Raw genomic sequence first — 17,723 nt, 5'->3', positions numbered from 1 at the left:
ACCTAAGGTAAATTTTTATTCTCTTTATTTCTTGATAAATATGAATGATCTTATATTTTCATCTAATTCATTCTTCAGTTTCATTGGTCCTAAAACTTTCTAGAACGACGTTTGAAGATAGTTTAAATGACCAAAATGGAGGCAGATTCAAATGTTAACTTCAAAATAAAGATTCGCCCTCAAAAACTTTAATTTAGGCTTACTTTTGAAATTATCTTCTCTTTTGCTTTTTATCACGTATGAAAATTATTATTCTAACGGAGCCCTTGTTCCATAACAGTGTCATGTTATTATTATTATTATTATATTATTATTATTATTATTATTATTATTATTATTATTATTATTATTATTATTAAGAAGGAGAATTATTAAGAGGAGACCTTCTCTGAGGGCAGTTGTATTAAAAATTATAGCTGTTTCACGGCATTTAATTTATATAGAATTTTCTCTATTCTTTTATTACCTTTTTTTCATCAGCATTTAGCTGGTAAATCAGGTTTCCCAAAGGACATACAAAGATTTCTGTTTTCTTAGGTTTATTTCCTCTGACGTTTCAAACGCGCTCTGGCTTTTATTTTCAAAGAGTGAATGAAATGGCATTCAGGTTAGAAGGGTATATATAGTTAGCAAGCTGGGGTGGGGCGGTGGGTGTACAGTTGCCGGGTCGGTTATTCAGCTGCGTTTTGGTTGGCCACGGGTTGGTGACGAAGGCGGTCCCGGAGGCGTTGAGATTTTTTGGGCCTAATCGGTGTTGGAATTTGGGAGTGGCTGTTAGCCGGGATTATAGGTCGTTCAGGTAATATGCCGCCTGTGTCCGGTGCTGGCTCTCTCTCTCTCTCTCTCTCTCTCTCTCTCTCTCTCTCTCTCTCTCTCTCTCTCTCTCTCTCTCTCTCGTCGGTGTCTGGCGTCGGCTGGTTTCTTAAATTTCTCCGTATGATTGTAGGGAGAAATTCTGTTTCCTTCACCGTGTTGATGTTTGGCTTTTTTCTATTTTTAAATACTAGTGCCTCGAGAAGCCGTAGGCGTCGGCGGTCCATTGCCTGGTCTATGATTTTGACGCCCTTTACAAGTTCTTCTCTCTCGGGCTTTTTTTTGATGTTTTTGCTCATAGTGATTAAAAATAGCCTTTTTTTGGAGGTGACAGGAGAGAGGCTTAGAGAGTTTGGTAGTGGTCATCCTGATATAAGAGTGGTGGCATCTTTCCACCGGGCATGTAAATTCGTAGATGACACTGCTGCTCTTCAAAGACGTTTCTAGGGGGCGCAGGGTTGTTTTGAAGCAATAACTGGCTTGTTTTCATGTTTTTACAGTATATTATCAGATTAATTTTGTCATCTTCTGCAGTAGGTTTTGTTCATTTTCATTTATTATTCATTTTTCTGAGGGCCTTCTCATCTTCCACATATTTTTGGTGCATGTAGTTCCTGTAATATAGTTTTATCTTGAGCACTGACGCTGAAATACCAAATTCGTCTGAATATCTGTCATTGGGATCCCTGGACACGCCGCATAATATTGCAGCTGAAGCATACTCAGTTGGCTGCAGTCAACTGCTTTGCACTGGAACATAAATTGCCCTTATAAACGACAGACAGACAGACAGACAGACAGAGTGAATAACGGAAACTCAATGGCCGACATTATTAACAATGACTGGAGTTTATTACAATATGATTATTATTACAAATGTTTTACTATGAATAATATTATTATTCTTTTTTTTTATTTTCAGGATCTCTTCCTTGCATCGGCTTGGTGAGTGTTAAAACATTATTATTTTTGTTTTTATTTTTTATGAATCATACATTTTTTAAGGTATGCTTTTTTCTTAATACACTGGGTTTTTATCCTGTTTATTGTTAAGCATTTTAATTTTCCACTGTTTTCTCTGTGTGGCTTTTTATTCATTTATGTTAACTTTTCACAAAATCATAGTTTTTTATTGATTCTGGCCGTCTTGTTTGCTTTTATTATTATTAGTATTATTATTTGGAAGTTTCAATTAATTTTCTCTTTCTCTACTGATTCACTGGAAAACTTAACAAACCCGTTAACGGCCATAAAGGAAATATTTATTATATTGAAAAAATCTTTCCTTCACTCTGGTACCATTCATTTTCATCGTTTTTCACTCATCTTCACTTATCACTCACTAGTATGTAGTTACAAGAGGTTTTGCTTCAGTTCATCATAAAGCATTCATTATTCACATTTTTCATTTTCACGACATTGTCGCATATCCCGAAAAAACTTCAGTTTTATCTCTGGCAGAAGAATGCCAAAGGCTGGTTCAGAAGTCAAGCAGAGTTGAAAAACTTTCACCTCACCCAATTTGGAAAGTTGCTTCCCACCCACCCCACCTACCTTGCAAATGAAAAGTTATTGTTCTGTCAATTTTGTTTCTGCAACGTCATCTACAGAAATTAAGCACGATGACTCGTATTGTGTGTGTGTGTGTGTACTGTATGTATATATATAATATATATATATATATATATATATATATATATATATATATATATATATATATATATATATATATATATATATGTATATATGTATGTATATTATATATATGTGTATGCATGTATGTATAAAATACTATTCTGCTTCGACACTGATAAAATCAGTACCTTGAAAAACAAGTGAAATTAGGCATTTCAAACTTTGAAAACTAAAGACTCATTTTCTGCAAAACGTTTTACAGCAGTATAATGTATATATATAATATATATATATATATATATATATATATATATATATATATATATATATATATATATATATATATATATTGTATATATGTATGTATATTATATATATGTGTATATGTATGTATAAAAATATTTCGACACTGCATAGTATTTTTGTTTTAGTTGAATAGAGCAACTTAGAAATTACACGTTTTAAATAAGTATATTTTTCCTAATTAATTCATATTAATGTAGAATATATATAATTATATGTGTATATATATATATATATATATATATATATATATATATATATGTGTGTGTTATATATATATATATATATATATATATATATATATATATATATATATATATATATATATATATATATATATATATATATATATAAAGATAACAAAATCTATGAAGGAAAGATAAGGTCTTTCGACTTGTCGTCCTTTACTTAGCAGACTGAAAAAATACAAAAAAGCTACAACGAAGGCTTATATAAATGACAATTGGGGATTACAAAGGGAAAAATGCATACCTGAATCCAACACAACTGAAGAATTAGTAGAATTGCCAAAACAGGGCTAAATATTTAAGAGGCTTTACAAAGTATGAGGATCAACTGTTCAGTAGCAGGGACAGGACGATTCAAAGATTATACAAGGTGACTGACCACTAAAATTTTTTATAAAAGTACAACTCAATAATGCTCTTTTTTCTTTGTAAACAATAAAATTTTTTCCAAGATGAACATTTTTACAAATAAAAAAAAATTATATTAAACAACAAATACATAGAATATATATATAAGGTAACTAATTTATAATTAAGTCAGTGATTTTATCTTTTAGGTCATTCTTGAACATTTTTCTAATAAAGGGGTCCAAATAGTACATTCCAGTGCCAAGGTTAAAATTATAGCTGGAAGTAAGCCGTATAATAGTGGATTCCAAAAGATTTCTTGAAGAGAAATCTCTCGATCTGGCAATCACTGAACTTTCAGTCCAATTGATCCTGTGAGAGTTTTCACTTAAATGAATGAATATAGCATTGGATGTTTGTCCAGTTTTGACTGAATACTTATGTTACTTAATACACACATCTAAATCTTTGCTAGATTGGCCATTATAAAAAGAAGGGCAGTCCAGACGTGGAATTTTATATATTATGTTGTTGTTTTCTTTAGGGCTATTTTTTATTAACCCTCCTCTTTTGTGTTATAGGAAAAAACGAGGTTGACATTAAAAGATATTAAAAATGATTGTATGTTTTCAAAACCACTAAAATAAGGCAAGCTAAGAATGTTCTTAGGGGTTCCTTTCTCCATGTTACTTTCACTATAAAACTTTTTGTTGGCTTTATTATAACAAATATCTAGTATAATGTGAAGGATAACATAAATCTGTCCCTGTTTTTCTTATGTATTCCATTTCTTGGTCCAAATACTGGGGACTGACAATGCGCAAAGCTCATAAAACATATAAGAAAAAACTGGTATTTTAATATTAAGGTGAGATGGCCTGAATAAAAATTGACATTAGTTAAGTTCTTGGTTGGTTTCCTATCAATACTGGATTTGCATTGAAATGGTTCTTTATGTTTTAAAACATCTAAGAAAGGGAGGCAACTGTCTTTTTCTAATTCTAAAGTAAACTTAATGGATGGTACCTGGTTATTCAAATTCGAGAGTAAATCATTGACATCAACACTAGCAGGCAAAACCGCTAAATTATCGTCAACATATCTATGCCACTTTAAAGGAGTATAAATGATATTAGGTAAATATCATTTTTCAAAGAATTCCATATACAAGTTTGAGAGGAGTGAGGATAGAGGGTTGCCCATTGCCATACCAAATATTTGTCCGTGAAATTCAGCACTGAATAGAAACTTACAATCACATATGCACAACCTAGTGAGTGAAATATAATTTACAGGTAGAGGTAATTCATGATGGATTAATTCATTACTAAGATACTCTAAAATAGAATCTATAGGGACTTTAGAAAAAAACAGAACAAACGTCAAAACTAAAGAATCTATCAGTGGGGCAAAAAGTGATTTTGTTTAATTTATCAACTAAATCTATGTGAGAATCGGAGATAGTTCCAAGTAACGGGGACAGGAGCTTGGTAATATATTTCGGAAGTTTATACGATATTGAGCCAACAGTATTGTTAATAGGCCTTATAGTATTATTTTCTCTGTGTTTTTACTGATCCCTACCAGTAAGGTAACGAGGGGAAATTTTACTGACAACTGACATATTAGTTCTTTTTTATCCTTAAGGATTTTTTCACTTTGCTATTTAAATTTCTGATGACTTGATAAAGGGGATTTTTTGTTAGTTTTTTGTAACTCGTATGATCATCCAGTAGAGCTTGCATACGTGATATGTAGTCAGCTTTATCTAAAATTACAATATTATTCGACTTATCAGCTTTTGTTATGTGGATTGTATTGTCTTTTTTAAGATCGGTCAAACTTTTCTTATAGCGAGCAGGGAAATTACTTTCATGCCTAACATTGGCAGCTCCATAAACAATACCTTTAATTATGTCAACATTATGTATATTTTTCAAATATACATAGGGACGACGCAATCGTTAAAGTAGAGGGTCCATTCGATGTAAAGAAGGATAAACCATATCTGAGTGCACTCACAACATTTTCACTTATTTGCGTACTTGATAAGTTTCCATTATGTATTTAGTGATGAGCTCTGGAGAGCAGGCTCTTCTAAAAGCATTTCACGATTTTTTGGGGCGAAAGCCCAATGGGGACTTAGTGTCATCAGTATTCCTCACGTGATGCACTGTAGGTCATTAGCTGCACCCAGTGTTGCTGAAACGTAGAAATGTGGCCTCCAGTGTGGAAGTTTTCATGCACCAGACGATCGAGTGCAGAAGCGGCGTCTTCATTTTGCGGTCTGCCACACGAAGTGTGGAAAAAATGTCCACACTTTTTTTAGGGGTTGATTGTGGTCAGATATATTATTTTCATATACCACGTGATTCATTTACCCCTATTTTCAGTTATTTGCATATTTATATATATGGTTATGTAATAGTGACTTTCTTCTCTAGTGACTTTCATAAAGAACAATCAGAGAATGGTTGCTTCCGCAACAATTTACAAAGTTGATCGAGTGATGTCTTGAATGATACAGAACGCAGATGATATCAGAGTGACAGCTTTAGGTTTCCATCTAATTAAGGTAACTTAAATGTATTTAGAACTGTTGTACTAAATGTAAAAAATTATTGTCATTGACTTGATAAGGGAAGTTCTTTGCATTGTAAATGGATTTAATGTTTAGATCTATAAAATAGTCCCATCATCAGTTTATCCCATAGCATGTCAAGAGACCCATGTAATGATAAACATTTAGGTTTTCCAGCTAACATGTTTACAGCAAATGATCTTTAGACAGTAAAGGAAAGCGTATAGGCGAGCATGGAAGTCAGTGGTGTGGAAATGTGGCTACACTGGAGCCTGCACTCACTTCTTGTGTTTTTATTAATCTCCAATCACTGTTTTCTTCAGTCTGTAGAACAAACTCCAAAGCACTATTTTCACTGTTTATCATATGTTATTTGGTCACCTGTCACCTACCATTTATTTGGCAATTATAGTTACTAGCTTTCTACAGTGGCTTATCTGTTTGGGTCTTAATTGCTTTTAAATTGTTGCATCTTTAATATTTTCTTTTTTTTTATTGAGACAACCTGCTGAATAGTGTGTGTTCCGTGTATTCGGAGTCTTTTCTAAGGAATGGTTTCTTCATGACTCCTCTTATTCTATATTCGTCCATGCTCGTGTATTTATACTTTAAATACTTTATTACTGTGCCATAACCTCAATTTTGTCCTTTCTCTGGTTTCTGCTTCTCACTAAATAAATGTTCATGAGGCTTTTTTTGTATTCATGCTTTTCTTTGTACTTCTGGTATGATTTGCTACCTATTATGTATGAACCCTGGCGGAGCATAAACTTTTTCTGATTTGAAGAGCACTGCTTGAAACACTGCTTGGAAGTTCTCCTCCATGAAGTGTCCTATTTTTGCCTCAATTTCTGGCATTGCATGTCATTATTTCTGACACAGAAATATAACACTTATTGTTTACTTAGAGTAGCCTATCAACAATTCCTGCATTGCTTCTGCATTGAGGTTTTAATGATATTATATTTCACAACTTTGGTTTTATATCCTTGAGACAAGGTGCTGACTATGATATATATATATATATATATATATATATATATATATATATATATATATATATATATATATATATATATATATATATATATATATATATATATATATATATATATATATATATATATTATATATATATATATATATATATATATATATATATATATATATATATATATATATATATTATATATATATATATATATATATATATATATATATATATATATATTATATATATATATTTATATATATATATATATATATATATATATATATATATATATATATATATATATATATATATATATATATATATATTTATATAATCATGAAGCTATAAATGTCACTTAATATCAAATTCACGCTTGGAATACGATGGAGAATTATCACCGAAGGGGAATTTATAAGTGATAAATGGATTGGTACTGCCGGGTCACGATCCCTCGACACAGAACTTACCCAGCAACTCCAGTCGACGTTACCACTGAGCTATCAAGAGAGGTATAAGTCAATGCTGAGTCTGCTGTACTTATTTTACCCGTCGTGAGCAGGGAAGTTGTACTTAGCCTCGGCATTAACCCCCCACCCCCATAATAGTTCATTGGTACGTTTGGAACGCGCAGCTCTTATTATGAAATTTTTTTATCACACCGTGATTTATATACAATCATGAAGCTACAAATGTCGCTTAATATCAAATTCACGCTACCTTGGGAATATCCCCGATGGAGAATTATCACCAAAGGGGAATTTATAAGTGATAATGGATTAGTACTGCCTGGTCATGATCCCGGCGTTGACTTATACCTCTCTTGATAGCTCAGTGGTAACGTCGACTGGAGTTGCTGGGGAAGTTCTGTGTCGAGGGATTGTGACCCGGCAGTACCAATCCATTTATCACTTATAAATTCCCCTTCGGCGGTAATTCTCCATCGGGGATATTCCTGAGGTAGCGTGAATTTGATATTAAGCGACATTTGTAGCTTCTGATTGTATACAAATCACGGTGTGATAAAAATTTCATATATATATATATATATATATATATATATATATATATATATATATATATATATATATATAGTATAATATAAAATGATGTTCTGTTCTTCAACCCCAGTGACATTTGGTATTGTCCTTCTTGGGAACGTTCTGCATTTTTCAGAAACCGTAATATTTATTTCTTCCTTATTTTAAACGAATTGTAGGTTTAATTTTGTCAAAAGCTACATAAAAACTTCTATCTCAGGGTTCGTAAGTTTCATTGAAATTCCACGAATTGCCAACATTTCTCTGAATAGTTTGTTTGTTTTTTTTACTTTGGAACCATATTCGCCACCATTATACTCTTTATTTAATTCCTTTTTATTTGCATCAGTGACTTCCTCTGAGGTGATTTCATTTACCACTTCTGAGAGAGTCTGCGACTGCCTCAGGTGTCCTGCGGTTGTTGAGGTGAGACTCCTTCCCTTAATTGTAGGCTATATTCTCTTTCGTTATTTTGAATACTGATCATTCTGTTTCATCAATATCCGTGAGGTACCTCTGGTTTCAAACCTCACACTTCAACAAGTCTCTTGTTTCTGATATGGCACAAAATGGCAACATTCAATATTTTTGTCTCTACTTCACAGTAATTTGGTTCTTGATCGTCGTCAGGATAAGCTCTTACAGTTTCGCCAACCCTTTCCCTATCGCTTCCACTTGAGTTTTTCTTTCTCCCTGTAGCTTCAGCCTGTTGCTTTTGAGTCTCACTTACCGGCCACAAGTTTGAGTCTCTTTTTCCCTAGTTTTTCTGCTTCATAGAGCTGATTTTCAAAAGTCCTTTGACAAAAACCTCTCTTTAAGTAGATACAGCAATTAGCATCATACATAGTCTGCCGAAACTTTTATAAAGGTAGCATCGTTATTATTGTTGTATTAGAAGGTATAATAACCACAAATGGCAAAGAAACCGCTAGTTGACCTTGAGCAGGATGGGATGTTACGCGTAAAACGCAGAGCTAAGAGAACAGAAACGCGAATCTGTTTTCCTCGTTTCTAATGTTCAGGTACTTTCAAAGTTCTCTAATCTTATTTCCTGCCCACCGAAAATTGCGAGTTCACTCTCAAGTATTTTCCGGTATCATCAGTGACCTGTGGACCATCAAATATACTTGAATTTTTTTTTCTTTCATTTCCAGATTTTAATGGTTTATTATCCACATTTTACGTCTACATACCACCAGCGTCGTATTGGCACACCTGTATATGCCATATAAATAATTTTGTCATATATCCACTTCTCAAATTCACTTGTGTCCAGGAATACAAACGTTTGTTATTCTAAATATATGGTTTTATCATGTAAACTGGGGTTTTATGGGCATTTTTAACATCCTTTAACACTGTTAGAGTACATCTGTGAGAGCCATATATATATATATATATATATATATATATATATATATATATATATATATATATATATATATATATATATATATATATATGGCGCTATTTATGACTAACTTTATATAAAATATTTTTATAATTTCGAATTAGAAAATAAACGACAAATTAATGTAGCATCGGGAATACCTTAACTGTATATTAGGAATTATTTATTTACGATAATAAAGACCTGCATATAGATTCCTGAAATTAAGTGAAATATCTAAGTCACTTAAACTCGCACAAGAAAATAATAAATCCTCTTCCCCTCAGAGGCGACGAAAAACAAGGTCTCCCCCCCACTTTCCCCTCCCGACAAGAAACCCAAAAGCTGAGAGAGAGAGAGAGAGAGAGAGAGAGAGAGAGAGAGAGAGAGAGAGAGAGAGAGAGACTTTGCTCCTGTTGCAGAGTCACGAAAGAAAGTGCCGAAGCTTTGTAGCAAGAGCATCGTCACTTCGCCCAACAGAGTTGGGGGTGAAGTCTTCTTCCCTTTTGGTCCAATGTTTCAGCCTCGGGATTGATGAAGGTTGCCCCAGGGTTCACTCAAGCACAGTGGCATTTCCTCTCCTTTTCGCCTATTTATTCGCACATCGTTTTTGAACAGACAATTCTCTATTAGTTGCTATTTATAATGAAGGTATTGTATCATTTTATATCTTCATTATTTTCGGTTCTTTTCCATTTTTACCGATGGAAACCTTAGATGCTCCCGTAACACAGCTCTCCGGACTGATGGCCTTACTGCACAACTCTCGTTCATCAGGTAATGTGCGATGTCTTCGGGAGACTTCATTCAATTCTTCACTTGAAAAAAAGAGGGAACTGGCAGACAGACAGAATATTCCTTCATCATGAACAGATTTTTACCAACGATAAACAATACGAGCTTGCACGAAAGTTCTTTGTGTATTTAGTGCAAAGTATTGATGAACCTTCAAATTGAAATGAAACACTTTCACTTTCACCCAGCTATTTTCTTTATCGAGAAATTCTTATCCTGGGAAGAACTGTAGGAGGCGGCTGCAATGAGGCATGCATGCGTTGTCGTACTTTCTTGAGTCCTTTTCTTCGCTAGAAAGTTTTGTGTCATATCTTATCATTGCAATGAGAATGATTGTGTTTTATTGGATGAGTGGACTATGAATATTGTTAATTAGGATAAGATGTTATTAGAAATTTTTTTTCATCAACAACAAAAACCATTTAGCAAATGCAGCGATATATTTCAGCGTCAATTGGAGTAAACGTCGTGATGTCAGTTTACTGTATAAATTCGAGTATTTAGTCGCCAAAAGCAGTTTGTTTCTGCTTTGAAGGGAATTTGACAGCGTTTGTTGCAAAGGTCATCGAATGAGGATTGACCGGGGTCTTACATTTAGTGAAGGAGGTCCATCCTACACGCACTCTCTTGCATCCTGCGTATTAAGATCGTGTCTTCCCTGTGTCTCTGAAGGTTCGAGCAGCCTTTCTACTCTCTTTCCGTACATTACCTTCCTTAAGATCCGCCTTAGGCCAAGAGCCCGTGCTGGTATGGCAGCTGAATCTAAACCAACCGAACAACCTTCCTTTCCAGTAGCTCTCACTCCATCTACCCAACCCATTCGAGGCTTCCCCTACCCTTCCCTCAAGGCAGTTTTGCGCTATACAATTTTTAACACCCTACCGCCATGTAGTATTTCCATATGAAGGACCATAATAAAGCACTGCTTTATTTTTTCACCAAAGCTAACCCTTGTACAACTCCTTCTACAGGTCTTACAATTTCAACATTCAAATTTTCTTTCGTCCACGGGTCGTCTCAAGAACTTCAGACTTTTTCTTTCCGACATATTCACCATTTGCACTTCACTTTCATAAAGGAGATTTGACTAAACAGTCCCTTCATACAACTTAACTTTGAGCTCCATAGATAAATGAAATCTTCCAGATCTCTTGTACACAACCTGCTACCTTTCTTTTTTTTACTCACACTCTCTCGCGTTTATTCTCTTACTGTCAACATCCGTTATATTTACTCCCATTTACCCTCATATTCTTAATCTCCCTCACATTTATCCTTAATTTATAGGTGGACCTAGGAAAAATGAACATCCCAGCATCACATATATTCATCTGAGATACTCCCTGCCGCTGAAGAGAGCATTTGGGGAGGTTTAGCACTTCTGAAGTTATGCAAAATCCTCCGTCCCATTCATCCTATAGCCAAAGTTACCCGTTAAAATTTGCACTAATGACCGAAGGCGGTAGTCCTATGTAGGCGAAATTCACGGAATACCCACAGATATAACCGTTGTATAGGTGATTTGACCATAAGGATGAAAAAGATGATATTTTGCTTGGGATGGAGGGGGATGCTGGAACGAAAGGCTGATTGAAGCTTTACATGTCCTTACTTGGTCGTTGATGCAAAATATGTAAAATAGCAGTGTCTCTGGGGCAAATATATCATCACAGGAGAGAGAGAGAGAGAGAGAGAGAGAGAGAGAGAGAGAGAGAGAGAGAGCGTAAATGCAAATATCTATCTTGGAGTGAGGCACTGCAACTGTTGATTTATAGAGAACAAAGCGACGCCTGACGCGACAATCCTTCAACAATACTCTGACCGCTTCTGCTGCAGCAGGAAGGTAATTTTCTTCTCATCGTCTTCGTTCTGTTCCCGAAATGAATGAGTGTGTTGACTTTAAACAGGATAAACAGGTGGATGAATAAAAATAATTTCTCATTTCAATGAAAAAATCGGACCTTGTTTTTTTTTTTTCTTCAAATCTTCGACTTCTCATCAGACAAAGTCATTCCTCTCCACTTTCTTATGTAAGGCCGGATTTGTAAACAAATAAACCTCATACTGCATTTATAAATTTGCTTGAAAGGCCCCCATATAACCTCATTCTTAGGAGAGAAAGGTCGAAATACAGCAACTGGATTACTATTTTCTGATGTCAGAGTAACTTGTTTGATCATCCAGACATGGCATGAACATCAAAACCTGATAAACTAATAACTATTGCTCAGTTTAGAATACAAATAAGCGTCTTTACCCAGAAAATCCCAGTCTTTTTACACATGTACGTTGAAATACAGTTGTGATTTTCAGATGCTCACTGCAAGTGAGTGAGCTCACTAGGTCTGAGAATTGCTGCTTAAAATCCAAGTATAGACATGCTGGAAAGAATACATATTAACCTCTTTATCAGTTTCTGTCCAGGAAGTTACAATTTACAAGCGTCTATTTAGGCCTAGTTCAGTAACAGAACATGGTTCGTCTATTTTGGGAAAACTGTACTTTGCCATTCTGTAGAAATACCAAAATAGCCTGACTAGCTTTACGCTGAGAGGTAAGTCTGATTTGTGAAGACATCACATTAGAATCAAAAGAATGGATCAGCAAGAAGCTGGAATTAAACTTCAAAACCACCTGTCTCACACACTCAGTCACACTGGCCCACGCTTCCAAAGAAAATGTACATATATTTTCATTGCTCTGTTCGGTAACAGGTTCTCCTCTCATGCAAGTCACAGGCTTTGGGATTCTTCCCTTCGCCTGTTTTCTCTTTTCACGTTGCCCTTACCAAATACTAATAATCAAACAGTCATTAAGTATATTTAATATTCTTTCGTCTTTCCATCTTTTGTTTTCATTGAAGAGAAAGCTTGAGTTTCTAGTCCCTTCAGTGCCTATAGTCGAAGAAACCTCTCACGGGTTCCTTAATTAATTCCCTTAATTAACCTAAGGGATCAGTGTACCTTTAAGGTCCCAACTTCAGTTATGTAAACACATTCAAATGGAAATTTATTACACTTTTGAATCCTTCTAATTACAAGGCAAGTCATCGAGAACTTTAACGCTGTGCTCTGGGACCTCGTTCAAAAGTGTGCAAATAGGACAAATCAACTAGAGACAATTTTTACGGGTCAGTTCTGTCAGTACGTTTTCCTACTCCAAGGCAATTTAGCAATAGCATGCATATCAATTCATAAAATACGCCATTACGCAGACACTTTTACGAAGGAGTTTTAACCTATTACCCAAAATGTTAATTATCCTGCACTGGCATTCTCGACTAAGGTAGCTCGAGCAAGCCGTTTGCTGAGATCCCCACACATTTATGTATATACTAACTAGCTTGATGGTGTTTGAAATCATCACCAATTATTATTACTCAAAAAGGAAAAACCTAAAAGATCCTAGTTGGTATTGGGGAAAAGGTTTAAGGCCTCAATTAGCATTTCCGTATGTATTAGGTATTGAGACTTTCAGTTCAGCAGGCCAGTGACATTGAAAAATTGGTATTAAAAACAAAGGGAAAATTTTGTCGTTCAAGCAAGAAGAAAAAGAACAAAATTCTGTCCTGTTCGAAAAACGTCCTTCTCCACGTTCTCCAGTCTTCATCTCAAGTCTCCTAATCCTGGAGACCAGGTGGGGCAAACATCTTTCCTTTGACGAGGCTTCTCGAACAAACACTGTTCCTGAAGAGAGTTCGACCAAATCTTCTCTGACGCCCTTTAGAGTGGGAGTGGGGTGGGGTGTTCGCCATTCACTTCTTTCAGTCCTATTTTTGCTGGAACCTTCCAGTTCCTGGAATCCCTTGCCTTGCCTGACAAACAATATAAGTAAAGCACTTAATAGCATTAGTTATGAGGCTTATATAATCATATTTTGCTAAAGATTCATTTGCTACAACAATGTTATCGCCGATATCATTTCCTGAGAGTAAATGATTTAAGAAATTTGTCTCCTTTTCGTTGTTTGTCTTTATCTTTTACCTTGTTTACCTGTCTCCTAATTGAAACGTGATTCTAGAAGAGACATTGCTTTGAACACTTGTTCGGTTCACTTTCCATCCAGCTGACTGAGTCAGACTTTAATGGTGGTGAAAATGATGGGATCTGAGGAAAACTGCAACAGAAGAATAACAAACAAAAACCAATTACAGTTGTAAAAAAAGAGGGGGGAGGGGCGGCTTGTAATTATGATTCGCCTCCTCGTGGTGCACCCTGGAAGCGAGCATATTCACGGCAAAATGGATTACAAAATTATAACCTCAAATCAGCACTTTGCGCAGTTAAATAAACCTTGGCAACATACATACATATAACATGTTATAGCCAAAGCTAGGGCGTATCTAACCAAATGAGACCTTACACGAGAGAGAGAGAGAGAGAGAGAGAGAGAGAGAGAGAGAGAGAGAGAGAGAGAGAGATTCTTATGTATGATAATAGAATGATGTAATAGTATCGTTGATATATAATATAACAACATTGCAAAGTAAAATAATATAATACTAAACAATGTTGGTCATTTATGAATTAAAACAATAATATAATGTAATGTAATGTAATAAGAATATAATGGTCCCGTTAATGAAATGACAATGAACCCAAACCTGCTTCCTCCTCGACCTCGTCCTCTTCCTCGTCATCCTCCTCCTCCTCTCATCTCTGAATAATTAAGAAAGCTATCGATGATACCAGACGCAGACGTATGATATAGTACCCTGGGGGCCCGTGGCCGCAGGTTACATCCAGATTGAATTTATTTTAGCTAAAACGTCTTTGTGGTTGTTCAAACAGACAAACGGTGAAAACACCCTCCCACAAAAACACACACAAATATTTATACATATATATATATATATATATATATATATATATATATATATATATATATATATATATATATATATATATATATATATATATATATATATTAAAAGAGAGAGAAAAAAAATGCAGTGTTTGCAAGCAGCTTCAGAGAAATGCTGTAAGGCTTAGTTAGACATAGGACATGTCCCGCAGAGAAGGAACTAAAAGGATAGGATTAAGTGTTCGTCTCTTCAACTAACGTGACATAGTAATTGAATCCAACTTTATAATATTTTGTTAAGCGGTTCTTTGATTTGTTAGTGAGTGGAACGCGTGGCCAGTGATTTTTAAAAATAAATTTAGTTAATTTTTGAAGACAAATTATGATAGGAAATTAAAATGATGAGGGATAGGCTTCATTCATCTCAAATATCTCATATAAAGCTCGACCAACAGACCATTAAGAAATCATGTTTTGCCTCATCCAGTACGAGCAATTTGATATCCTTTTACCTCTTTTGTTTTTGTGTTCTGAGAGTCTCGAATGCTTTATCAGTCAGAAATTGCTCACTGAATATTCCAAGACTTGAATCGAGAAGAGCGAATCTGCAGAATGGAGTTCCGCCCAGCAGCTCGAGATAGAAATCGGTGACGCCAAAGAGATTGCAGCAAGAACTGAACTCCTCACGGAAAGTCGCTTTCTCCCATCTTCCTTTCCTCTACTTCTTCATCTTCGTCTTAAGCCTTTTCTTTTCTTGGAAAGAAAGGCCTCCCCTGACGGACCTTTGCTTTTGGAAATATTAAAAGAAGCCACGGGAAAGCAAAGCACTATGAGCCCTGCGTTTCTCAATAGCCTTTTTTCTTCTTCTTTTCTCTCTTACTTTTTTGTTTTGTTTTATGAAGCGAAGATATATTCAGTTCTATTACAAATGTGCAGGAATCCATTACTTTCTGTAAGTACAATCACATCGCCCTCAAAAATAACGCCTCTTCTCAAACGACCCGAGCCGAACAGGCCTTGACTCCATACCAGGTGTGACACAAGACGCACTCAGGGCATTCATGTGGCACACCGTAAGTGGTTGGTCTAATCAGTATAGCCTAACATGGCCTGGCATCCCTTCAACATTTAATTTTGCTTCCTGGACATAGCAAGCTCAAATGATATATAGAAAAAACGGTTTGTCAAACTTGAACAAACACACATATATATGAATGTATGTATGTGTGTGTGTGTTTGTAATCATGAAAATATTGTTTTATAACTGCCCCCAATCACCACATTGAGACCTACGAAAGAGCAAGGCTTCATTCTTCACAAACTGACCTCAAAGATTTTGATAGAACAAAAGGAATTATGATTTTATTCACACCCCAGTTTGAAAGAGGAAATAATAAATATTTTTTAATATCTCGTTACACGAATCGTTTAATTTCTCAGTAATATACAATAGATATTAGAGACATTATTGTATTGCTGAATGAGGATTGATTCCTCCCAAGGACTTCATCATGTCTGTAGAAACATCTTATCTGAAATCTGCAATTTCATCTTTAGTATAAAGCAGGAAAATTCACTGGATGACAAATTAATTGGTTAACGAGGCGAAAGTACTAAAAATATTATCCGGTTTCCTTCAAAACGACCAACTCTCCTATAAGCATCAACTGACCCGGAATGGAGAACGACTCCTAGACATTCAAACTGAAGGAAATTCGATAATGTAAAGACACATAAGAGTTAATGAAACGTTAGACGACCGAGATAACCTTTCTTAGGCATTCAGGGAAAATTAAAAGCTCTGTTAACTGGATCTTTTTGCAGCAAAATTCTACGCGCTTTAGGGGTCAAGCACTCAAGGAAATGAGGTTTTATTTGAAGCCGTAGTTTCATTGCTTTATTTTGAAAAATTTTCAACCGACTTATCTGTCACTATTGTCAACTCAGGGTTAAAACAGAGAATAATAATGATAAGCTGTCTGGCTCTGTCAGTTACTATTTCACCTAAGAACATAAATGCTACTAGCTAACATTACTTATAGATCAGATAAGGTGTTGAGGAAAGAATAACGATAAATATCTATAATATTTTAATCGAATGAACTACAAAAGTAACATCTTATGCATATTCATAACTTGTGTCAGCACAGGAGATGCTTCTCTCTCTCTCTCTCTCTCTCTCTCTCTCTCTCTCTCTCTCTCTCTCTCTCTCTCTCTTCTAAAACAAACGCACCTGCCACGTGCCTATGATCATAAAGCAGTAGATTGCGTGCTGAGGCTAAGGATATAGTGTCAGTGAGTCCACTGTCGTTACAAGCTAAAAATTCTAAAAAAGTTCAATTTCCAACAATCATGAATCAAGTAAATTTCCAGAGGAGTTTTGTAATGCCGAATTCTATATCCCAGGCTTCCAAAATATTACCATATCTTCCTGACACGAGAGAAGCTTCGGAGAGATAAGCAGCCTCCCTAATCCACTTTTGCGCTAATGACTGATGATGACGGGACTAAGTTCATTACTTGGGTCTGCACCGGAAATAGGAACGAGAATGTAACTACTAAACAGCGTTGATACAAGTCAACTTTTCACTGAATTTTGAAAAAAAAAGAAACTACTCCTAGGATCCAAAGGTCAGTGAAACATAGGACATCCTTGTAACTTTTCGCCAGACAACGCTTTTACAAGGTCATTTTCTGATGGGTATTTTTCATCGTGATGAACATCGTCAGTATATGCGAGCTCTCTGAAGGCAAGGCTTCCTCTGAATTAAATAAT

The sequence above is a fragment of the Macrobrachium rosenbergii genome, chromosome 47 (genome assembly GCF_040412425.1).
Source record: "Macrobrachium rosenbergii isolate ZJJX-2024 chromosome 47, ASM4041242v1, whole genome shotgun sequence".
Classification (NCBI taxonomy): Eukaryota; Metazoa; Arthropoda; class Malacostraca; order Decapoda; family Palaemonidae; genus Macrobrachium; species Macrobrachium rosenbergii.
Note: the sequence above shows the minus strand (reverse complement) of the source record.